Source organism: Microcebus murinus, chromosome 8 (assembly GCF_040939455.1).
Source record: "Microcebus murinus isolate Inina chromosome 8, M.murinus_Inina_mat1.0, whole genome shotgun sequence".
Taxonomy (NCBI): domain Eukaryota; kingdom Metazoa; phylum Chordata; class Mammalia; order Primates; family Cheirogaleidae; genus Microcebus; species Microcebus murinus.
In genome coordinates, this window is record NC_134111.1 from 38,267,117 (window position 1) to 38,293,599 (window position 26,483).

The window sequence follows — 26,483 nt, forward strand, 5'->3', positions numbered from 1 at the left end:
GCCAGTCTGGGACCGGCTTCCAGTGAGGACAGCATTGTTTTATTGGCTACTTAGGCAGTGCACACACCATTAATGGAGTTTTTATCTCTCCATTTTCCTGTCAGTACAGAACCAGCCAGTCTGACTCTGTTATTATCATTAAGAAAGCTTTTTTTTCCCCTCCCCACACACACTCTTTAATCTAAACAACATCTGGGAACTTCAGCCTCTATCATGTAAAAGGGAAACAGATTTAGGGGGGAGGTGGGGAGGGGGGAGAGGTACAGTTCCAGCCACACTGAACAACCATCAAATTCCAACAGGCAAACTAACCTTGAGCTGCCCAATATCTCTGAAATGCCTTTCACTTCAAAAAGGCAAGATACTGCCCACTGCAGTGCTTTAAATCTCCGCTAGACCTTGCTATCATGAGAAAAAGAATCCCATTTTGATATGTAGCTTTTTTTTTTGTTTTACAAAAAGGAAAACAAAATTTTTGTACTGTTTTCCTAAATGGGAAGTCCAGTTGGGAAATAATAAAGCCAAGAATAATATTTAGAAGGTGATTTTTTAAAGAATGCTTATTTTTTTCCAAAAAGGAAAAAAAAGGACCCTTTATGAGACATTACATCTCTAGTGAATACATCTCTAGTGTACAAACTAATAGAAAAAAACGTGGCGCCATGAAACCAGAAAATATGTCCTCCTGTAACAGACAGCTGTCTCCTCTGTAGTTAAGTGTTGCTTTCTGCTTAGCTCATGCTCTGTGAGTCACAGAATCGATACAGGAAGCACAGAGCCAGCCCCACTGCAGATTCACACAGGAGGTTTAAGCCACACAGCTACTCTGTCCCCCTCCCTCCCCCTGGCTGCATGACTCTTCCCAGCACATGCACCTGGGGAAAACGCACACCTTGGTTTCTATTTCATGCTTCAACATGCCTCATAAGGTCCCCAGTGTTGGTCCTTTCAACACTGCTTCTAAGGCAAGTAGGACCTAACAGAATCCAGCCCTCCAACATGCAGGTGGTCAAGTGATCCGTCCTGCCTCAAACCCCTACTTCTTTCCCAGTTTTCTACAACATGTTGGTAGCAACTTGACTTAGGTTAGAAGGGATTTACTTCCCCAGAAATGCACATCACCCAATAGAAGACACCATCATAACTGAACACGTGGGTGTCAGCAAAGGTTAGTAGTTTACTCTTAATTTATTTATTTTTGTTACATTCAGTAAAAAGAAGGGGGGGGGATCACTAACTGTTGGAGCCATGGGCTCCTGCTCACTGTGCCCAGAGCCCCCAACAGCCTGTAGTCAATGACAGTCTCAGTAACCTGATCCGCTCACAGTGGGGCCTGGAGTAAGCACCAGCCTCTCGGGTCTCGCCTTTCTATTGTCCCACCCTGCCGGGCCAGCTGTTTCTGACAACCAAATTGCTGCGTGCTAAGCAATGAATGCTGTCAGAGAAGGAATTTTCATTTCTATAATGCATAGGCCTCCATGGACAAATTAGACAGCTTACGGTGCTGGCTGCAGGATGCTGCTCCAGGCTTGAAGCCCTGCCAACACAAAGCCTGTCCTCCTCTCTCCCCAAGCCCAAGCTGACAAGACATTCACCCAAAATGAATCTGAATGGCCAGAGAGAAATGGAACACGTGTTTCTGCAGACAAACAAAACATATGTTGAGAATAGCTGTCCAGCTACAGTCCTTGATGTAATGGCATAGAGGGAACGCTAATTGGTCTAATGTCACACCATAGCACTACCTAGCCTGGCATCCATTATGACCTACTGTAATTTGATACCCTGCAGTGAGCACCCCAGGGGCGTCAGCAAAATCGCTGGCTCCATGTTTCTGGGGGATGCCAGACTTACTCAGAAACCATACCAAGAACTTACTACTTTTTGAAAACCAAGCCAACAGTCTAGGAAGCCCAAGAACAGTGCTCTTTCCTGATAATGAAAGCCCCCAATATGTACTTCATGGCATCATTTTGCAGGAGCTGCTTGCTTCCCCAGCTTCTCCCCCACCCCTTTCCAGCAACAAGCCCTGGATTCGGCCTGGTATATATACCCAGTCCTATTCTGACACCCCGCACAGGTGAGAGAAGAGGGGCCACACCAATCAGCGTACCACATTTGATTCTGGGGTGGGACAGAACCTAATCTAGTCCAATCAGAATGACTCTTGAAGCCGGGCGCGGTGGCTCACGCCTGTAATCCTAGCACTCTGGGAGGCTGAGGCGGGCGGATTGCTCGAGGTCAGGAGTTCGAAACCAGCCTGAGCAAGAGCGAGACCCCGTCTCTACTATAAATAGAAAGAAATTAATTGGCCAACTAATATATATATAAAATTAGCCGGGCATGGTGGCGCATGCCTGTAGTCCCAGCTACTCGGGAGGCTGAGGCAGCAGGATTGCTTGAGCCCAGGAGTTTGAGGTTGCTGTGAGCTAGGCTGACGCCACGGCACTCACTCTAGCCTGGGCAACAAGCGAGACTCTGTCTCAAAAGAAAAAAAAAAAATTAAAAAAAAAAAATAAAAAAATAAAAAAAAGAATGACTCTTGGGATTTTACAGGAACTACCAGAAATGACAGTTTGATTTTCTCATTATACTTGAATGTTGGAGAATAAGCCATAGTCATTTTGCTACCATGAAGGGAGAACCTGCCTAAGAATGGAGCCTACAAAAGAAGAGGAATTAGAGGGGAAAATAACAAGACCCCAGGGACACTGCTTGAGCCCTGGGTCACAGCAGATCTGAAACCTGCCCTTACCAGAATGGCATGCTCATCTTACCAAGGCTAGTCTGGGTTGAGTTTTCTGTCACATGCAAACACATAAACTATCACTCCACCATCAAAGCACACAAGGGTCAACACAAATGCACATATTATACTTCACTATGTAACCAAGAAAAAAATTTTTGCATTTTTGGTTATTTCTTGTGAGAACTTACTCTTTCACTTTTTCCTTTCAGTCTTTATACCTTAAAGTGAGCTAAAATGTGCTAAAATGTCACCTGATTTTGGCAAGTCTAGATATCTGACCTGAATTCAAAGAGGATGAAGAAGCTAAATTCATGACCTGCATTTTCTTTCAATGTCTCAAATCTTAACCCAACGTTGCACGTGTGGTATAAAGAAAGTGGACTCTGGTCAGTGAGTGGTCCGTCAGCTCCATGTCTATGAAGCCAGCTCAGGGAAGGCAGGGAAGTCACTGCAGCCTTGACCAGAGTGGGGGAGGGGAGCACCTGCTCTGCGGCTGGGTGTTCAGGTCGGCCAAAGCGCAAGCACCTGCAGGCTGGGAGCCGCCAAGGCCATCACGCGCCACATCCTGCAGCCATCCACTTTATCATTAACTACTGTCTGGCCAACAAGGGCAGGGTCCGGTTCAAGAACACCGGGAACTGTAAGGCAGGAGGCATACCCAGAACGGTGGGCTCACAGCCACTCACTCAGGACTATAAATATCCTCCTGGCTGTGGTCCCAACAGCAACCACAACTCCCGTTCCCCTGCTAGTAACAGAACTTCAGGCCTTTTCCCCAAGATTCAGCACAACTCACCAGGTATGGTGAAAATTATGAAATGTACATACGAGCTTACCGACTGCCCCGGCCAGCCTTGTTTCCCACTTTCCTCTTGGTCCATATGTGGCTTCTGATCCCCAAACACGAAAAAGAAGAGATGTTAAAGTTGAAAAAGACAGAAATAAGATCTCAATTTGGTGCTGAGAAAAAAAAAAAAAACAACTGTAGAACACACAGGCTCAATATTGCAACAGGGAGGCAGGGAGGAAAACAGGAAGACCAAAGCACTCTCAACCCTTCTCCTTGAAGAAGATCATAGGAATTTCAAACCCTTATTTGGGGGCATAGGAATGGGGGCAGGGGGATCTGTCCAGACTCCCAACTTAAGAAGGAGCAGAAAGAAGCACAGAAAGGCCATTAATGCTGCCTAAACAAGGAAATCATGTATTTAAATGACCACATTCACCGAGCTTCTTCTCAGGGACGATAAAATGAACCAAAATTGTCAGGATTTACTTAGGCTTAATGGCTAAATATCTACCCAGAGCCAGGCATGGTGGTGCATGTTTGTAGAACCAGCCACTAAGGAGGCTAAAGCCGGAGGATCACTTGAGCCTGGGAGTTCAAGGCTGGAGGCTGCCGGCTGCAGTGTGCTATTAGGCATGCCTGTGAGCCTGGACAACATAGTGAGACCCCATCCCTTTAAAAAAAAAAAAAAATCACCCAATACCCTGAACCCAGAGATCACTCTACTACCTCACGAGGAACCATTCTAGGGAAATATCCCTTGTTAAAACCACTGTTAAAAAGATAGAACCCCCAACAATTCAATACTGAAAAATACACTGCAGAAGGACTTTGTACCATCTCATCTCTTGCACCTGGCAAAGTGCTCAAATACAGCTGTAGTTCCAACATGTGGATGGATCTCTATTCCAACCAACTTTCTGACCCTTAGCAAAGGCCAAGCCTGAAATAAACTGCACAGAGTACAGACGGTGTCCTGAACCCCAACAAGTTCACTGCCTTTCCTCCCCATAATCATCCATGCCCTGGACCAGTGAGCACCAACAGTGAGCCAGGCACTGATTTGAGCATGGGAGGTACAAAGCAAAGGGGCCAAGTTCTTCCCTTCATAGAGTTTACATTTGGGCAGAAGACTCCACATGGGAAGTTCTTTCATACATCTAACCTTGTATCTCCTGCTCTAAGACCCCAAATCTGAGAAGATTTCTTCCATGTAAGAACACATGCCCCTACATAAGGAATTCTTCAACTCATGAACCAATGAACTTTGGTAAAGTCTTCAACATCCAGTCACAATATCAATGTTCAAGGTCAGATAATGATGCAATTTACTCAATTTCTAACACTTTATGCCCCTACTCCTCTTTTTCCCCCTCTGAAAAGCTCAGAAATGATGTAATACACAGAGAGGCTTAAGCAAAGTAATTTTAATCTAAAATATAACTCTGGGGAGGGGACTGTTCTAAGAATCATCTACTATGATTTTTTTTTCTTTGATCAGAAAATCAGAGAAGCAGTGTAGAAATTCATGGTTTCCTAATACAAAGAACAATGTATTTAATCACATCTCTATTATAAAAGACACGTGATCTGGAACAAATCTCTCAGTCATAAAATTATTCCTAAAAATACGAAGTTAACACTAATAATTAAACCATACTCTAAATTCTATCCTCCCATTGAGCTTGGAGGTAGAGACTTTAAACTAAGAGGAAGTGTAGTTTTATACATCTAGCATGATAAATGCTTTAAATCAGTAAGAAAGTCATTAAGTGCCTTTATTCTTGTCATTTGTCTATCTTTCTCCAAACTAACCAAATAAACACCACAGAGCCAGATTTTAATAACTGACTTATTCAATATTGCATTACTCAACACATTAATGGTCTGTTTTCTAAATCCCACAAGTTAGACTCTTCCTGTGGGGCGACTTGGAAACATTTCATAATTATCACTAGTGCCTCGGTTTTCCCTGAAAAATAAATGATAATAGCAGTCACAATTTTTTGAACACTTCCACAGTACCAAACACTATCATGAAAGAGATCTGCATGCATATTACCACACTTAATCCTGGCAACACACATAATGATACAATAGCAATTATCATCTTTATTTTACAGATAATAAAACTAAAGCTCAGAGAGGTGAATTAAGTTCCCTAATGTCACAAAGCTGGGAAGTGGAGGAATGAGATTCAAACCCACACGTGTCTGACACCAGAAGCCATTCTTACCCATAATGCTATAGTCTATGCATTCCTTTCCAGCCTCTCCTTTCTCCCACTATACCAAGGGAGAGGATTAACCTGCACCTTATGGGTCAACCTTTCTATAGAACACTCTCGCTGAAAGTAACGATTACGTACATTTCACAGACTTGAGCACTTACATCACGAACCATGGATACAGTAAAACTCCAAATGAAGGTAATCATTGAATACCTGCTTAAAAATACCAAAAAGGCTGAAAATCAGTTACCTTCAAATGCTTAGTACAAAAAAAATCACTTCAACTTTGATAGGGTTAGACTGCCAGCATCTATTCAAAGTAAGACTGAGACAAAAGAAAAAGAAAAAAGGAGACATTAGCAGATAACCTTGAAATTAAGCCAAAGAAAGAAAAGAGAATAATTGGGAAAACAGCCTAAGACCTGTGCTCATTGGTAAGCCTCAGAGACCAGCTGTGCTTACAGGGCAGGCCAAGGAGACCTTGTCATGCAGATCTACTGTGAAACCATCTCCTTATGGAAAGAAAGCAAGATTGGAGGCTGCCCTCACCATAGTCCTCCACTGCTGCTGGTGCAGGTGCCTGCAAGAGGGTCTTCTAAGTTTGTAAACGCAACTGCAAAGGATTCCCGGGAAGATAAAGACTTCCAAAATACCAGGTAAGACAAATGCCCAAGTAACAGGGACAGACCTGCCAACAGGCCTCCAAGCTTTATCTGGCTGACCTCCAAACCCAGTCAGCTTGGCTAGTCCCAACATCAGCTCTGCTCCCTCCCAACGACTCACTTACAGTTCTAGAGAAATAAAAAGCAGTTAGTTACTCCTCCCAAAAAGTAGAACACCAAAAATTAACAAAAACACAAAAAACTGGCAGTGAGAAAAATCACATGCTATATTTCAAAATACTCTCCCAGTAATCACCATGCCAGGATATTTACTTGCCATCTTTCATTTTATTCACAAAAAATGTTGATCACCTGATAAACATTTCTTAAGCACCACATGGCTAAGCAGGCTGCTGCTAGTAGCTGAAAAGTTACAGAGCAAAAGAAGCCATCATCATCTCAGGGCTGCTATGGTCTGAGTGTTAGTGTCACCCCCAAAAATTCATATGTTGGAACTCAAAGCAATACTATTAAGAAGCAAAACCTTTAGAAAGGGATTAAGTCATAAGGGCTCCATCCCAAACGGGATTAACACCTTTATAAAAGAGGCTTCAGGGAGATCCCTTGCCCCTTCCACTATGTGAGGATGCAAGAAAAAGGCACCAACTATGAGGCAGAGAGCGAGTCCTCACCAGATACTAAAGCTTACAGCACCATGATCTTGAACTCAGCCTCCAGAATGGTGGGCAATAAATTCCTATGTTTTACAGCTGGGTGCAGTGGAGCACACCTGTAGTCCCAGCTACTCTGGAGGCTGAGGCAGGAGGATTGCTTGAGCCCATTTTGGGGCTATAGAACTCTAAGATCATGCCTGTGAATAGCCACTGCACTCCAGCCTGGGCTATATAGCAAGACCCCATCTCTAAATGAATTAGTGAATGAATGAAAAGAAAAATTTCTATTGTTTATAAACTACCTACCTTAAGTATTTTGTAATAGTAGCACAAATAAATGGGCTAAGATAAGGGGTCATAATCTGGCAAAAGAAGTAAAAATTGTTCAATAATAGTAAGGCTAGAGATGATGTGGTCCAAATGAGTCGTACAAGCATGCCAATAATGTCAAGAGGTCAAAGAAATAAACTACAACTGCTGGTTGAAGTGGTGTCAAGGGTTAAATAGTCGCCCCCAAGAAAACATGCCCCTGTCCTCATGCCAAAACTTGTGAATGTGATCTTATTTGGAAAAAACGGTCTTTGCATATTTAAATAAGTTAAGAATCTCAAGATGAGACCATTCCGAATTATCCAGGTGGTCCTTAAATCCAATAATAAGTGTCCTTATAAGAGATGCATGGAAAGACACAGAGAGAGGTCACATGAAGATGGAGGCAGAGACTGGAGTTATGCTGCCACAAGCCAAGAAACACATGGAGGAATCAGGAGCCAGGAGGAGCAAGGAAGATTCCCTGCTAGAGCCATCAAAGAGGGTGTGCCCCGTTGGCTCCCTGATTTCAGACTCTGGGCCTCCACAATTGTGAGAGAATACATTTCTGTTGTTTTAAGCCACCAGGTTTGCAGCGGCCCTAGGAAACTAATACTGATGGCAGGAAAACACTGCTGGAGAAGATCTTAACCCTTTGCACTCGCTTGCTTTTTTTCTCGATTCCTTTATTCTACTTGGGATTTAATTTTTTTAATTCCCCAGATTTTACAAAGCGTGCCAGTAGGATAAAAAACTGGAGTTTCTTTTCATACAAACTTATTTGGATTTTTTTTATATTTCAAATTACTGATACATTCAAAGAGTAATTTTAACTTCTATAATTTTTGCTAACCATGTCGAGTCACACTCGACTTCCAAGTGCAAAGGGTTAAAAGCCCGAGTGCAAAGGGTTAAAGGCCGGGCAAGGGCCCCAGGGGCAGAAGGAAGACTCAGAGAAAGGGAAGAGAGGGAAGCAGTCAGGGAAGCAACAGTGAGGAGCTGCTGCTGCCTCAGAGAGGAAAGAGGAAGAGAAAAGCTCGACATGTAACTTGGGGTTAAACAGCAACCTGAATGTCATTTCTAGGCCCTCTTAATTTTATTAGCCAATGGGGAGTCACCAAAGATGTCTGAACAAGGAAATAAAATGTACAATGTGCTGTATTAGGAAAATTAATCTAGTATTAAAAAGGAGAATGAACTGGAAGCAAATGTCCGGCAGACCTTTCCTTTGTGAAGAAAGGTTCTTGAAAAACAAAAACCAAGTGCCCACATCCTAATCCCTAGAACCTATGAAAGCTGCCTTATGTGACAAAGGGACTTTGCAGATGTAATTAAATTAAGGATTGCGAGATGAGTCGATTATCCTAGATTATCCGGGTGGGCCCTGAATATAATCACAAGTGTCCTTTGAGAGGGAGACGACCGGGAGATTTACCTGCAGAGCTCAGAAGGTGATATGACAGAGGAAACGGACTGAAGTAATGTGCTTTGAAGACGGAGGAAGGGACACAAGCAAAAGGAAGTGGATTCTCCCCTGAGAGCCTCCAAAACTATAAGAAAATAAATTTGTGTTGTTTCAAGATACTAAATTTATCATGCGTTGTTACAGTGGCAACGGCAAACTAAGTTTTATGTCTTCTCCTCTGGAATTCTGACAAAACTTTCTTCCCCTTAATTCTTCCTGCAATGATTCTTCCTTGGTTTTCCCCTAAGTTCACCCAAGCTGGTCCCACTGAATTCTTTCAAAGCTCACGTTCCACATCCCATCTCCCATCTCGCTCTGTTTTAACACTTCCTAACTCAGTTGCTTCAGACCGTTGCACCCTTCGAAACTAAACATCATTACTGGCATGAGCCACATAAAGGAGTCGGAGAGAATCTGCTAATTTACTGACACCCCCACCTGTTCCAGAAAGGATTTAAGAATAAGCTGCTTCCCTCCAGAGTGATGAAAATGTTTTTATATCTTCATCTGTGATGATGCTTATATGGATGAAAACAGATGCAAAGATTCGATGAGCTGTACACGTAGGATTTGTACACTTCACAGTATAGGCTCTATACCTCAATTAAAAACATAAAAAAGAATAAGCTGAGTCCCCTTCCTTACTTCTTGAGGGCGGGAGAGTGGGTTTAAAGTCTCCAAAGGAGAAGGGAGAAAGTAACATATGTCGCCCTGGAAAACTGAGGTTTGTTCTAAAAAGAGGCTGAGGGGCGAAGATTGAGCATTAAGGAACATGTATGTATGGTCCCCAGAAGGTATCTGTATATAAGCCCCTAGAAAGGACACCAAAAGAAATAAGCTAAGAAAACAAAAACAAAAGAAATGACCCAGAATATCAAGAGTTTAAAAAGGGTTGCTTAGGAGACTACCTTTCAAACACTTTTGATCACTAATTATAATACAAAATATATTTTACATTTCAACTCATTACACACATACGCATATAAAACTAAAACAAACATTGTCATGAAACAATTCTTACTCTAGCAACTTGTGAGTTTTTATTCAAAACAGCTATTTCCTTTTATTTCTAATCTTGGGTGTGACTCACTAAATTGATCCAGTAATGTGCTGAGACCTACAGTTTGCAAAAAAACACTAAGGTATGAGTATCAGGGATTGACCTGGGCAAAAAGATGCTGATAATATCAAAAAAGCTACTCTTCTAGCTTCATGGCTATAGGGGGAAAGGCTTATTTAGAAGTATTACTTTACAACAGAGAGCCAATTTAAAAAGCTTTAAAATACAACATGTGTTTTTCAGGAAAGTTTTTAATTTTCTCATTATGATTTTTCTACTTAACTACTGTGAAGTCCCAACCCATCTAGGTCCCAAATCTGAGACTCAGTTTGATACTGAGTGTTCACTTTAAGGAACCTATCTGCTATGAGATATGCAAAGGGAAACAAGACATGATGCTTGCCTTCCAATAGTTTATAATCTACCAAGGAGGGAAAATATTGAAAAATGACTACTAAAGAATAACAAAAGGTAATGCTATAGGAACACAGAAAAGGGAGAAACTGGCTTTAGCCAGGAGATGAGATACGAGAAAGACCGCAGAGAAAATGAGATGGCATTTGTACCCACCCATGGGGAGGGATGCAGGGAGTGGAGGAAGATGGCAGCTGACAGAGGGACTTAGACACAGAAGACGTAGAGGAAGTCTGGTGAATAGCAGGCTGCGGCAGTTTTAAAACATGGCTTTAGAATTTTCTGGCGTCCTTCCCATGAAGGGGTGGGCTCTATATCCTCTCCCCTTGAATCAGGCTGTCACAGCCTGACCAATAGAGAATATGGTGGAAGTGACACTGTAACAGTTTCTAGAACCAGGTCTTAAGAAACTGTTAGTTTCCACTTCCTGTCTCTGGAGACACTCACTCTTGGAACCCAGCCGCCATGCTCTGAGGAAGCTCAAAATAGCCCATGCAGAGAGACCACATGTAGGTGTTTCAGCTGACAGCCCCAGCTGAGCTCCCAGCCGACAGCCAGCATCAACCGCCAGACGCTGTGAATAAAGGAGCCTTCAGATGATTCCAGACCCCAACCTTCAATTATTCCCAGCTGAGGCCCCAGACATTGTGGAACAGGGACAAGCTGTCCTGGCTGTGCATGTTCCAAATGCCTGAGTCAATAAATTGTGAGCATAATAAAATGGCTATTGTTTTGTGACACCATATTTGGGGTGGTCTATTATGCAGCAGGAGACTGACTGGCACAGTAGCCAGTCTAGCTGGGCTACTGTCAAGAATATAAAGGACATCGTAGAAGATAACCATGGAGAAGACTTTGAAAGAAGATGCACCTAATATCTTAAAAGTCAACCTAAGCAGTTTAAAATTTCTTCTATATAAAATGGTTGAGCAGTTGATGGGTTGAAGGTAAAGGGAATTATTAAATACATGATTGGATTAGGAAGATTTTATTAGCAGCAATGTGCATTTCCAGCAAGCTCAAAGAAGCATTTGACATAGCTACAACAATCATGAATGTGGCTCTCATAACTATGCCTATTTTACAAGTGAAGCACTTGAGAGGGAAAGATAATCTAGAATAATCTGACATCTAACCCAGTAGCAAATCCCTTTAGCTCTATCATCAAAGTATATCCTGATTCTACCCATCCTCTTCTCATATTTCCAAGCCTGGTCCAAGCAATCACTATGTTTCACTTAAACCAGTGCTTATCCAAATAAATTACCATCTGTAATGGACAAATACTTTTGTAAAATGCTTTCATCAAGAGTTCAGTCCATGACCACTTGTTCAGTTCTGGTAATGTCAAATTGCCATAATAGTCTCTAAACGCTTAGTCTCAATGTCTGTTCCTATCATATTATAGATGAGGAACAAATAGTTCTTGGGATAAGAACTATAGACTATTGTTTTCAAATTCTCTATAGATATCAAATCTTCATGATTTAGAAAGAAAAAATTGGAATTCCTGGAAATTCCTGGGTAGTACTGAAATACTTCCAATACTCTTTACTCACTATTATGAATATCTTTTTTAAATTGCTTGCTTAATAAGTAATATTAAGGTTAATAGCATTTATAAAAATAGTAGCTTAAAGAAAATATTCAAACACTGAAAAATGTCTACAAACATTATTCTATAGTATTCAAATAACCTAGTAAGGTTAGCAGCACTACACAAAATTATATCAAAATTGCCAATTTAGGGACTTATTTTGCTTCATTACCTCTTGGCAAACTACTACTAAGATTTTATAAAAAGTACTCTATACATAAATTTATTAATATTTACTTTATTTGCAAGAATGACTCATTGTTAGGAGCAGACAGGGCCTCGAGCATACATGGATAATCTGGCAACAGCAACAAGCAAGTCAAACTGGTTAAATTGTGACAACTTCTCTCTCATGCTCCTCTCTTGATTCCCGGAATAGTCGACCTTAACCTTCTACTCCATGTGTCAGCGTTTCCTGCTCTGGCTTTCAACTTGAAGTCGGTAGATTCCTTAGCGCCAGTAACGTCTCTTTGCTGTTTGTGGCTAGTGGCTACCTTATCGGACAATGCAGGTATAGAGAATCTTAGAAAACAGAGATTGAAAAAAAGAGGAAAAGCAATCTCAGAAAATTCAAATTTCTAGGAAAAGAAGTCAGCAAAGAACCAGATCAGAAAGGATCAAGTGATCATTAGATGCTTCAGAAAATTAAAATGAGGAAAAAATACCAACAGCCTATACAGACACAGACCAAAGTCCCAAGCAAAATTTGAGAATCGATTTTAAACACCCAGAAAGTGGTAATCCCTAGGCTCCCCAATAGTAAGAGCAAGTCGTATAAGATTAACCCAGTTAGTTTCCTTTTAAGATTCCTGGCTGAGCACAGTGGCTCACGCCTATAATCCCAGCACTTTGAGAGGCAGAGATGGCAGGATGGCTCGAGCCCAGGAGTTCAATACCAGCCTGGGCAACATAGCGAGACCCCGTCTCTACAAAAAAATTTTTAAAATTTGCCAGATGTGGGGTGCAAACCTGTAGTCAGGAGACCAGGAATTCAAAGCTGCAGTGAGCTGTAATCATTCCAGGCTAGGAGACAGAGCAAGACCCTGTCCCTTAAAAAAAAAAAAAAAAAAAATCCTATGTTCCCACAATTCAGGAGAACATACACATCCAAATTTTAACAAAGCATTTGAAAGAAATCTCTTAGGAAATATTTGTGATCAAGATGAATAAAAAGTTAAACAAATGTATCTGTTAAATTACTCCATTCAAAGGGTGCTGTTTAGGAAAAACACATATCTTCCCTAAAATGATGGAAATAGAATTAACTAAGGTAAATTTAAAGTTCTACATGTAGTAAAGGGAATGAAAGACAGGGGCACAAGCAGACACAGAGGGTGAGGGAAAGAGGGCATGGCAGTGGCATCTATGGAAAAGACTGGGGTTTCTGTTGGCAGCCAATTCTCCAAGTAGGACCACATGACTGTCTGAAATATAGCAGTGTTGGCTGTGTAATACAAGCATAGGAGTAAAAAATAAAAAAAGAAAGAAAGGGAAGAGAAAACCCAATCAGAAATACTGCAATCAGCTGTAGATACTGATTTTTAAAGACTTTCAATCAAACAGAAGGGTGGGCCACAAGGTAGGCAGGATGGCAATGATCACTTGGAGATATTCTGCTTAGAAAAAATATGAAGGGTGAACATGACAGCTCTAATCACGTAAAAATCCTGTTATACTCTATTCCGTACAGCTGAAAAGAGAAGATCTATGAGCAAAGGATAAACAGAAGCTGTATTTACTATAGACTTAAAACAGACCTTCTTACCAGAGTTGTCTAAAAGCAGAGTGGGCTCTTGGTAGATATCACATTCCCTAGCTTTGCACAATTTCGGTGACAGATGAGGGAGGGTGCACTCACAGGGTACAATGCAGAGCAATTGCAGGCACTTAATGGATGGACTGAATACCTCCTCCCGATCTTGTGACCCTACGGAGAGTCTCCTGGGTAAGTCATGAACAGCCCTGAGATGGAAAGACATACACACACACACACACACACACACACACGCACGCACGCACGCATGCACGCACGTCTAATCCTGGCATTTGGTCAGCACTTTAGAAACATTTAACGTATGGGAGCAACGTCAGATGAATATTAGAAGAGAAAGACATAATGTTATGTTCCAAAGAAGACCAGAGACTGAAGAGGCGGCAGTAACGAATGTGGACTCTTTTCTGAAATGCTTCCTAAGGAAGTGGCTTATGAAAGGCACAGGGGTCAAAACATTTTTTTAATGATAGGAAAGACTTAAGCCTATTTCTAAGCTCAGGAGGAAAAGCCAAAAAGAGGACAGCTGGAAGGAGTTGAGGGAAAAAGACAGAGTTTTAAAAATGAAGAGCAAGACCTTGGAGACAGAAAAGGAAACCTACACTCAATCTCAAAATATTAGGCACAGAGTAAGGCACTGTGTAAGATGTCTAAGACACATCTTCACACACACAAAGAAAACTATTTTTAAAAAGTTCTTTTAAACAGTTATTCAAACACACATGGGATAGGTAGCAGTTTTATCACAAACACCACAATCTGCCATAGTTCCATGATCCTCTGAATGATATTAATTCCCATGAAATTCCTAAAAGCATACATAGAAGATTCCTTTAAAACAGTATAAATGTCACAGTAGCAAAATTAGAAGCAGCAGAGGACTGTGTAACAGATTTAACCCTCAGGCACTAGGTATCAGGTACTGATAATTGAGCTGTACCAACCCGCTGAATGAAAGACAATAAAAAGACCCAAGGCTTCTCTAGTAAATGGTGTTAGTGGATTATTTTAATATTATAAAAGGTACTATGTTGAGATGTTTGAGGGAGAAAGATCTCCCTTAAAACTTACCATCACTAGTGATATCCCAACAGTAACATCTCAAAACTAGATTTTAAGTTAAAAGGAATTGTTCCATGCTCAAATATTTTTAAAACAGAACAGAATGGCCAAATGATTGCTACCAACTTGAATTACTGCAATAGCTTTTCTGTTCCTAGTTTCACAATTATCCAAATAATAAATAGATTGTATTGGTCTGCTTAGTCTGTCATAACAAAACATCATAGACTGAGTGGCTTAGACAACAGAAATTTACTTTCTCACAGTCCTAGAGGCTGGAAGTCTCAGATCAGGGAGCCAGCATGGTCAGGTTCTGGCGAAGGGTCTCTTCCAGGTTAAATAAAGAGGGCAGCCTTCTCCCTGTGTCCTCACAGGGGAGAGACAGAGAAAGTTCTCTGGTGTCTCTTCCTACAAAGGCACTAATCCTATCACTAGGGCCCCACCCTCATGACCTCATCTAAACCTAATTACCTGTCAAAGGCCCCATCTCCAAACAACACCACGCTGGGGGTGAGAGCTTCAACACATGAGTGGAGCACGACACACTTCAGTCCACAGTACAGATGGATACATATAATTTTAAACAATCATCCTTAAAACTGCTGCCAGTGACTGTTCCAAAATCCAAATCTAATCAGATCTGTTTCCTACATAAAATTCCCCAATAGCTAGTATAGTTTGGGAATAAGACCTGAATCATTCAGCACACAGTCCATAGTCTTCATGGTATAGCCTTCACCCATCTGTGCAGCCTTCTGTCACATCAGCTCCCATTCGTACCCTAAGCTACGCTCCAACTAAACAACATGTGGTTCCCAGCATGCACCATGCTCTTCTTAGGCCTAATACCTTTACATTGAATGTTCCTTGTGCTAGAATACCCTTCCCCTATATTGTCAAGCTACCTTCCACTTTTTTTTTTTTTGAGACAGAATCTCGCTTTGTTGTCCAGGCTAGAATGAGTGCCGTGGCATCAGCCTAGCTCACAGCAACCTCAAATTCCTGGGCTCAAGCAATCCTGCTGCCTCAGCCTCCTGAGTAGCTGGGACTACAGGCATGTGCCACCATGCCCGGCTAATGTTTTCTATATATATTAGTTGGCCAATTAATTTCTTTCTATTTATATAGTAGAGACGGGGTCTCGTTCTTGCTCAGGCTGCTTTCGAACTCCTGACCTCAAGCAATCCACCCGTACTGTACCCACTGATTCACGTGCTCCCCTTCCTAAGCCGTGAACTCTCCTGAAGCCAGGAATAGCAACTTTGGTCCCCATGTCATCAGCACAGAGCCTAACACATAGATAATGTTCAAAAAAAAAAAAAAAGAAAAAAGAAAAGAAAAGAAAAATAGAATCAAATAGACCCTAAAAGAGTTTCTTTAAAAAAAATGATAGAAGTATTTTTTATTCCTAACATTTCATACCCATATCCTATAGACACATTTCTAATTAGTTATCTCCCTTGATTTGCACCAAGATTTGATGATATGTCAATCCCCAGCAAGACAGAACACAACATAAAAACCTCTGAAAGCTCAAGAGCAAAGAGAGAAGGAGGGAATGGTGGTGCTCTGCCGTTGGACTGGCAAATCCAAAATGCACAGAAGAGTGTCTGTCTTTATCCATAAAACAAACTTTACCTTGTCCCAATGTTACAGGCTAGTTTACCACCCCTTCGTATTTTTCATAAATGCCAATAAACAACTGATGGGCTATGGCAAAGGAAAATTTTTTTCCCATTCAGACTCACAGATGGCACTTTTAGGCTTTAAATCGATCAAAGCACCTTCCCGAAAACAACTCATCTGTGCCCTCCTTCATCAGAAGTGCCAACTTTATATACTAGAGTCAGAGCAACTGTGGGTGGTTTGGGGGGAAGAGCTTTATAAACTGTGCAGTTGGCTACAAATGCCAGTGGTCATTACTGTCTGAATTATACTTGCAGGGTCGCTGGTCCTTCAGCAGAAGGGTGGCTGAATCAAGTACAAGGAAATGACTTTATGTTTTTTCTGACTCATATTTTGCTTTTTTCTCCTCCCAAGAGAAACATGCTCCTCATGCTACATTTTCTGATGACCAAACATTAACTCACCCACCTAAATCTCTTCAATGACTAAAAAGTTCCTTGCTTCATCATGAACCAGCAGCTTAAAATTTTAATGTAAACAGAGAAAAAGGAGTCAGTTTTGTTTTTGTTTTTGGTGAGACAGGGTCTTGCTCTGTTGCCCAGGCTGAAGTGGGCAACATGATCATAGCTCTTTGCAACCTCCAACTCCCAGGTTCAAGTGATCTTCCTAGTTCAGCCTCCATAGTAGCTAGAACTAAATGTGCCTAGCTAAAGGTAAGCCTAGCTAACTTTTTAAAAAATTTTTTATAGAGACGGGGTCTCGCTATGTTACCTAGGCTGGTTTCGAACTCCTAGGCTCAAGCCACCCTCCCAAAGTGCTGGAATTCTAGGCATGAGCTACCATGCCCAGCTAGGAGTCAAATGTTTATTCCTTCTCCTCAACCTATGATATCCCAAAAAGTAAATTTCAACATAGTCTGAAGTACAGATGAATCTACATGAATCTACAAAAGAGATTATATCCAACCAGCCCTTAGTAAAGGTAGAAAAAAAGTGCTATAATGTGTTTTTGTCCTCTGGTTATAATTAACGTTGGAAAAAAAGCCTTCAGTTTTCCCCTCCATGATACCATCAGATTTGAATTACTCCTATCTCATCCTCAAATCCCTTTGGTGTGCTCTTTTAAAAGTGCCTCCACATATTTCCAGCTTCCCCTGAGTGACTCCTTCCTGCTTTCAACTGTTACCACTCACTCAAAAGCTCTCATCGCTTGTCCTAAAACTTGCTGATCCCATTTCTGTATTCTCTTTCATCATTCTCCTTCCCCCAATCCTAACTCTGCATCTTTAATGACACATGGGAAAGACATTTTTAGAAATTTAAAAATTGACAGTGGTCCACTGTGATACAATGGAGGATGTATAACACAAAATAACACCTCCCTCAATTCAAAAGTGTAAGTATTCCTTGTAACCACTACACAGCACACGATGGGCTGTGTAGTGGTTACAAAACAAGATCAGCTTTATGGGACTTAAGCATTGTAGGAGGGGCTGATGCATCTTCTCGGCCCTCTAAGCAGAAACACAGAAGGGCCTCTCTGAAGTCCAGAGGGGTTTGGGCTTTTTCCACTGCAACTGATTTCCAGTATTAAAATACTTTTTTAAATGATGAAACAGGGTGACAAACACTGTGCATGTTTTAAATACTTACAAAACACGCCAGGCAACACTATTAGGCTAGTCTCAACATAATTACATGGTCTAGCAGTAAGACACAAGTTCAAAGTTAGATGATCCACGCCACCTTCTTCTAATCCTGCTAGCATATTTCTGGGGCTCTATCATTCAAAAGTAATGCCAAGATTAATGTGAAGCCCCTTGTGAGTGGGAAGCTTGGACCAAAGGACCCTCCTACCCACTGCCACCCAAGGTTCCGGCAGTGAACACACCATCTCTACTCTAAAGGAATTTATATACTAATCAGGGGGAAAAAATGGAGACACCCTCTTCCTCGATATAATGGAAGAAATACTGCACCAGGAGAGCAGGATTCCATCCTCATCCATCACTACATTATTAACCATCAGCCAAGTTCTCCCTAATATATTTAAACTTCAAAGGGTTTTTTTCCCCTTGTAAAATAAAATAACACTATTCTCTGCCCTGCCTCCTGCATGAGGTTAAGATCAGGTAAGACGTGGTGCTGCTTTGGTAAACTACAAAGCCCTCCACAAATGCGTGCCATGTAGCAGCAAAGGTTGAATCCTTAACCAGATGCTGCCTTATCATCACCATTAAAAAATCCTTAATGACAGCTATAAATATATATATATATTCAGAAACAGGGATTGTAGTGTCCAGGGAATGACCAGGGAAGTTTCAGGGAAGCTGAGCGGCTACAGTTTGCAAGTAAAGGGATTCCATGGAGCCCCCAGAGGGCTCTGGCACTTTTTCTGTGAATATCTGAATATTCCCTGTAATTTTTTTTCCCTTGTTGAAATAACTTCCATGAGTAACCAGATGACTAACCCAGATTTATTCCCTAAGATCCTATTCTCTGCCAGGCTTTTTCTTCAGTTAGAAATTCTAGAAAAAGTCACTTGCTCTAGCCATCTCCTCCCTCTCAACCCACTATAATCTGGTTTCCTCCTTCATGCCAAACTTACACAAACATTGCTAAAGACGACTAAATTACCAACACAGACTGCCCTCCTGAGCTCTTCTCCCATTGGCTTCACAGGAGTACCTGGGAGGAGCCCTGCCTTCCTCTGTGATGACAGGAGCCTCTGTAGTGTCCTCCAACCTCCCAGGCTGTCCCCAGACTCGTGTCTCAGGGTCCTCCTCCAAGCCTCATCCCTGGGACCCCAGGGGCAGATCCACCCTCTCCCCTTGAACTTCACTGCCCCCTGGACCAGGAGGGAGAAGCTTTCATCCGCCCAGCCCTGTCCTGAGCTATTCATTCTTTTTCTTCTGACTACCCACTGGACAGCCCACCAGTCCACTCAAACTGAGCCTGTTACTTCCCAGCGTTCCCCACTCTCCTCCCTATTCTCTTAAGTGATCACCATCTACCTGACCCCACCCTACAGATTAGATCAGTCACCACGGCTCACACAGAGGTCTCGCAACATCCTCTCCAGCCACCCTGGCCAACAACAAGCTCTGGCCCTCCTCATCTCTTACCTAGACTGCTGCTCCCCCTCCATGTTTCCCAAAATGTGGAACATGCGCTACTGGTGGTCCCCTAACACGCTGCTAGGTAGGTGTTTCTTTGGCTTTTTTTTTTCCTTTTTATTAGTTAGTGTTTTTCCTATTATATATTAAAATAAACTCATAAATAGCACATTAAGACTGCATTTCCACAAGCATAAGTGCTTTGAATAAACTTTCATGAATAAACTAGGGACTTCTGAAAAATTCCGCCCCATGCCCCATGGGCCATATATATACCCCTGCACAGACCAATTAAATCACAACCTCATGTGGTGGGTACAGGCATCAGGTTTAGAAACTTCTCAGGAGGTGCTTCCAATGCAGACAAGTTTGAGAACCAGTCCATTAGAATGAGCCTGAAACAAGAATTTGAGGGGGGGAAAGGCTGAGTGTAGCTACAGAAAGTAAATAGTTGTATGCATGTATGGTAAACAGACAGGAAGGGTGCCCAACTGGCCCAGGACTTTAGCACTGAAAGTCTGGCGTCCCAGCGTATCACTCAGTCCCAGTCAAACCCGGACAGTCAGTCACCCCACTCAGATAAAGCAGTGTCTGAAATTTGGGAAGCAGTGCTAGCATTTCCCAAAAATGTGTTCAGAAGAATGTATCCACTGTCCCTGTGGTATTTAACAGCTGTGAGGCTACCCCGGGATCCACTGTGGAATAAAGGTGGAACAACACCCCAGGGACATGCCAGGATAAGTGGTTAACTTAATGATTTTCTTCAATGCCAACTTCTCAGAACTTTCAATGTACTATGATACTTTACATTAAAAGAAGGATATAACGTCCTGCATTTGCCAAACTTTTTTGAGGACTTTTTTCTGTGATGCACCGTATGTACAATTAAAGTTTCAACAAAGATTCTTCGTAAATGCTGCCCTGCACGTACTTCCAGACAATGTTCAGAAAACATAGATCTGATAATGTTACTTCTCCATTATCTAACCCTGTGCTTAAAAAAAAAAAAAAAAAAAAAAATTGAAACTCCTTTGCAGGTGGTCTATTTTCTCAGCATTCCCACCTTTTGTCCCTTCCTATGCTGGAATCCAATGTTTCTCAAACTTTTAGAAGCATCCAAATCACCTGAGGATACTGTTGCAAAGAGGACTCTGATTCGGTAGGATTCAGGTCGGCCTGAGACTGCAGTTCTAGTGATGCCATCACTGCCGATCTGCCCACATTCAATTTTAAAGCATGCTGTCTTTACTGCAAGCCTCTGTGCCTGGAAGACATTTTCTCCACCTTATGACTGCCTACCAAACCTTCAAGATGCTCAAGAACATCATTCTCTTGGGAAGATGACCTTCGATGCCCTCTCAAACAGAACTGCTCATCTCAACTTCATGTTTAGAGCCCCAATCTGACACTTCACTCTGTTGTATATTGCCTATTTATTTTTCTGTCTCTGCCAAGCTGAGCTCTCTGACAGCCTTTCTATCTATACACTCAGTGCCTAGCACATAATAGCTACTCAATAAATCTGTATAGAAGGAAGGAATGGCCACGAAAAAGAGATAATACATAAACTTTGAAGGAGACGTTTAGAAAATAAGGCTGTTATGCAACATCAAGTCTGTCAGTTTGAAGTTATGTGGCCGGAGATCTTCAGCAGGAAAAATAAGTACAATCTGCACTAGCATTTCAGAGTCAAACCACAAAAGAACAACACCATGCTTTTTTTTTATACTGTAGAAGAAAATAAAATTCCTAGGTTTCTTGACACGAAAATTAAATCTAGAAAATCTTCTTTTTAACATTTAACAGACTAAAACTCAACAAGCACAGTGGGAAATGAACTACCATTTCACCTCTAAATCTGTGTTCATCTACTTTATGAAGAATCCTTCTGACAATTCTAAGTTTAAACAAACCTTTGTGAAAAGAGTACTCCAGCAGGTTTAATGTAGTCACAGCTGTCAAAATCATGGGCAATGCATCACACTTAAGAGAGCATTTGAAAATGTGTCAATAATTATAATTAGACACTTGTACCAGATCTAATATACTTTCACTACCCTTTAACTTCAACTGATGTGAAATTAAAACCAGTTTCTTTAAAGTGCAACTCTCAGATCATAATTTAATCCTAAAGTAGATATAAAACCTGTCACACTATGGAGATACAGTACATTTTACTCAAGAGGAGAAAAGGCCATGGTATTGTAATTCATCATTTTAGGTAAGGTGACCACCTTTAATGCTGAAAGGGTAAAATACATTATCGAGGTGACATAATCTTCTAATATTTACTCCACTCATTTGTATTTCAAGATTGTCTCTTCAAAATTATTATGCATGACCCACGGCACACAGATAACTGTTAACATTTTGCTTAATTTCCAACCAACCCTTTTTTCATCTATATCTATATGTATATAACTACAAATCTGAAATTGTACTATGGTTTGTTTATGTGTATGGAACTGTACTATTCTATTGTACCTAATTTACATGAATGGAATCATACTATGTTGTGTCCTGCTTTCTGTGTAATGTTACTCTGAGTACTCTCTGTGATCGTTAATTCATTGCAAAAATTTCTCCATGTCTACTATGGATAAGGCAGTATACCAAGCAAAGGATATACACACTGTATCAAGTAGACATATCCTATTTATATTGGTAGTGTGTGTGTGTATATATATACATATATGTATATATATACACATATATATGTATATATATATACACACACACATTTATAGTATATATAGGGTAGTATATGTTACAGAAAATAATTAAGAATGGAATAGCCAACAAAAGCCTCTTTCAAAAGGTAACTTTTAAAGTGAGATCTGTCCCTAAAAATTTATCTTGTCTTCTTGGTGATCACATAAGATTCCATTTTATGAATATATATATGTATATATATATGTGTGTGTGTGTGTGTGTATATATATAAACCTAACCTCTATTGTAGAACATTTATTTCCTTTTTTTGCTACTCTACAGCTAGATGAATAAATTTGTACACTTACAGAGATTTAGGCCAGGTGAGGTGGCTCACACCTGTATTCCTAGCACTCTGGGAGGCTGAGGCAGGAGGATTACTTAAGCTGGGGAGTTCCAGACCAACCTGAGCAATAGTGAGACCCCCTCCCATTGCTACTAAAAATAGAAAAATTAGCCAGGCCTTGCGGTCTACGCCTGTCCCAGCTTCTCAGGAGGCTGAGACAGGAGGATCCCTTGGGCTCAGGAGTTTGAGGTTGCAGTGAGCTGCGATAACACCACTCTCTACCCAGTACGACAGAGTGAGACTCTGTCTCAAAAAAAAAAGGAAATTAAAAAGAGATTTAATGAGTGATTTTTTAAAATGAGTAACGAAAGGCTCAAAAGTTTTCCAGAAAAATTACATTTATATGAACAACTCAAAATTTCCAAGTCTTTGAACTTGGAATCCAAATACATGGCTTGCTTTTGAGAGAGCAAATTCTAAAGAAAAAAAAAATGCAGTACAAGGAATAAACATGAATTTTACATTAAATTTTATTTGCTTGGGCTTCAATTTTTAAATACATCCAGTTTGCTAACCACCAGGAAATCCAATCATCGGATGAAGTAATACCGGTTACATAGCTCTAAATTTCAACAATCCCTATTTTACCTTCTTCACATTACAAAATACTTCAAAAGATCAAAAGCTGTCTCCTCTGGTACATTCCAAAGTCATAAATAAAATATTGCTGTTTTTTAAAGACTGTCATATGCCTATTGCCTTTTTTAAAGCTATTATAAAAATAAAACTTTTTCCCTAAGTCTAAAAATCCTTTGCCGCTATTCCTGATCAATAATAAAAAGCTGACTATATGAGTTTCTTGGTCACTAAATGCCTACTTACCACTCACCATATTTAAAAAAAAAAAAAAAAAAGGAAAAGATAATCAGCCATAGAAGCTCTGCTTTTAACATAAAGCACAAACCAGACATGGTGCTTTAAAACAATCAAAAGTAAAGCTGTGGTTAGCAGGGCTTCCAAAGCCCAGAGTTCCTCACAGACTCAAACTTACAAAGGAAAAAAAATAAAATAAAAACAAGCTCCATTTACTGGAAGGAACAGAAAAAAAAAAAAGAAAAACTGAAAGAGAATCAACAAATTATTAAACTTTAGAAATAACTTAAGTCTACATCCTCCTTCTTTTCTTATTGTCTCCGAAGAGACTATGGAAAATTGCTAATGCTGACTATATTGCACGGTGGGGTATTGGAAAAAGTTTTCAATTAGCAATAATCGCGCCTTGGACAAACCTCATCGGCTACGATACTGCTGCCGCGCAAAGCCATCTGTGCCCTTCTTGACAGGTGAGAAAAGGAAAACACCCCACGAAGACAAAGGTTAAGAAAAGGACTTTCCTGGGCCACAAAACTGATTTACACCAGAGAACTGACCAGCGCTCGAGTCTCCGGCTTGTTCTCTCATTCTCACCAAGCCACATCACTTCACAAATACAAAACAAAAACCAAATTCACGGTATTGAAATTTAAAATGCAAATAACTCTGATTCAGCAATTTCAAGCCTTAGTATTTATCACTAGATATATAGGAGATAAACAGACAGACAGACAGAGTGACTTATCTGTAGGTGTGAGGATACCTTCTCCCAGACCCCCAGTGGATACCTGAAACCTCAGACAGTACTGAATCCTAAATATAATGACAGTCCGTGACTTACAATGGCTTTGTACACCTTTCCTTTACTTCGAATCTTGTATTGTGTACACATATTCCTTTCATAACAAAAACAGTATCAAAAACAGAAAACATCTTAATAAAATGATTTAATTTCTAAGCAAAAATGTATAGGAACCCATACTGCTGTGCTCTCTGGGATTAAAATAAGAACACCAATTCAAATAAAAAGAAAAAAAAAAAAGTCAGAGTTGTAAGGCCCCAAAAGGAGACAAATCTCTGAGAACAAAAGAAATGCCCTCCAGGAAGATTCCCATGCACAACACCCACACCTGAGGTTGATTCTCCCCACCAATGCTCAGAATGTCCTAAAACAATATGACTTTAAGGGATCAAAGGGGAACCAAGAGGGAGAAGGGAGAGGAGCAGAGGTGGACCTAGCCATTAAGAAACAAAGAGTTGGAGGGAATCCTAAGCAAACAAGCCAGTGGGGAAAAAAAACTCATCTGAATTTGAAAAGGACATTCCATTCTAAACTGGCTAAAATGCAAAGGTAAACTCTAGCAGTCATTCTTCTCTGGCATTTTTTCCCCCAACTCAGGGCTCCAGCAACCTCTTTTTCACCTTTTGTATCACCTGTGATACAGAAAAAAAAAAAGTCATAGTTAGAATCAGTTTCACCTAAATAAGGTTTAGCAAAATAGATGTAAACACGAGTTACAGGTGTCACCCATCAAACAGCATATCTGCCTTTGATTCTATGAGCAGATGTTTATCAGTTCCCATGTTCAAAAGTTGAAGACTGTGATTCTGCTCCTTAATTAGGATAAACATTTGATTTATTTGCAAGATAAGGCACTTGACCCAAAAAAGTCAATAAGAGACTTTGAACTGTTTGTAGCTGGCTATTCCTGGTCAATAATAAAAAGCTGCTTCCCATTTCCAAAAGGGCGCTTTCCTCCAGAGCATTCCGATCCTCTTACCAGAGCCAAAACAGATCCAATAACCAGTACAAAGCCAAAGCCTCAAACCCTTGTCCCCAGGGTTCAGTACCATCTTCCCAACTTCTCACAGAACCCGAGCAAGCCTTCTATGTTCTTGTTCCACCAGAACCTCCACCGCAACACCACAGTCCATCTCAAACCCGCTCCTCTCGCCAACTGTTCATTTTCTTTAAGGATCAACGCCATTCTCCCAGTCACCTAGGTTCCAGAATTCAAGTATGTTTGTCCACCCCCTACCCTCCTTCTCATCACAGAAGTAATTTATTTTGCCAAGCCTTGTGGCTTTCTCCAGCTCAAGGGCAAAGCCTTAGCTCCATCCATTCTCATTTCCTCTCGGCTTCTGGGCACCCCACCCTCTGCCACCAGCCCGATCAACCTTGGCCAACAGAAGGCTGTGTGACAGGGACTCAAACCCACACACCTACAGGAGCGATGCAGTTAGAACACAGAAATGATGCAGGCTAAGAATTAAAAAAGAAAAAGAAAAAAGAAAGAAACTCACCAACACAAGAATAAACAATAAATAGCAACTAATGCCGGGCCCCAGTGTCTGGGAGAAAATAGGATGAGCTGGGACTGTGGTGAACACAGCGCACATGTCCCCTCAGACTGACACAGTCACAAGCAGCTCTGGCAGGTTCCTGCAGGAACACCATCCTGGTGCTGCCAGAGTTTTCAACGTGGCAGGAGCCGCTGGAAATCTGAAATTGTTTAATGAAATCTCCCCATTTTTAAATGATGGTAACCATTGCCAAAACAAAAAAAAAGTTCTAAATACAGTATCAGGCAGAGCACAAATGTGAGGTGTATTAAACTCAGGGGCCACCAGTTTTCAACCTCTGCTGTAGAGAGGTTAAAAGTCCAGATGTGTGACCTCAAACATGTCACGTCACCTCTCCCGGTCCCAGTTTCTCCTTCTGTAAAATGGGGATAATAAGAGGAAGTACTTCACAAAGTAGTGTGAGCGTTAAATGAGATACTACAGGGGGGTCTGATCCAGGCCTGTTGTACATGTATTATCTTAACCTTCAGCCTGGCATTCAAAATAAATCATAGTTTGGCTCCCAATCTTCCTTCCTAGGCTTGCTTCTAGGATGCTCACCTTACTGACTCTGTACAGTCAAGTCACATCACAAAGCACTTTTAATAACGAACCTGCTCTTTTTTCCTGCTGTTCTTTTCGGTTGTCTCCAGTCTTGTCTTCTTGTCCCTAAGAAGCTGCGACTTGAGACAGAGTCTGATTCTAGTGATTAAAAATATGTGCAACTATGTTTTATACAACACGGCTCCTAAGCAAAAACAACCACCTCGTATTTCCTTGCCCTCTTCCCTCTTTTTGGAATGGTGCC

General features: G+C 41.1%; 1 protein-coding gene and 1 pseudogene across 2 annotated transcripts in view; both read right to left on the reverse strand.

The window, feature by feature from the left end:
- Positions 1 to 26,483, reverse strand: part of ACVR1 (activin A receptor type 1) — a 128,198-nt gene that overhangs the window by 94,098 nt on the left and 7,617 nt on the right. The gene's annotated exons all lie outside the window — the stretch shown is intronic.
- LOC142872789 (uncharacterized) lies at positions 23,650 to 23,782 on the reverse strand (annotated as a pseudogene).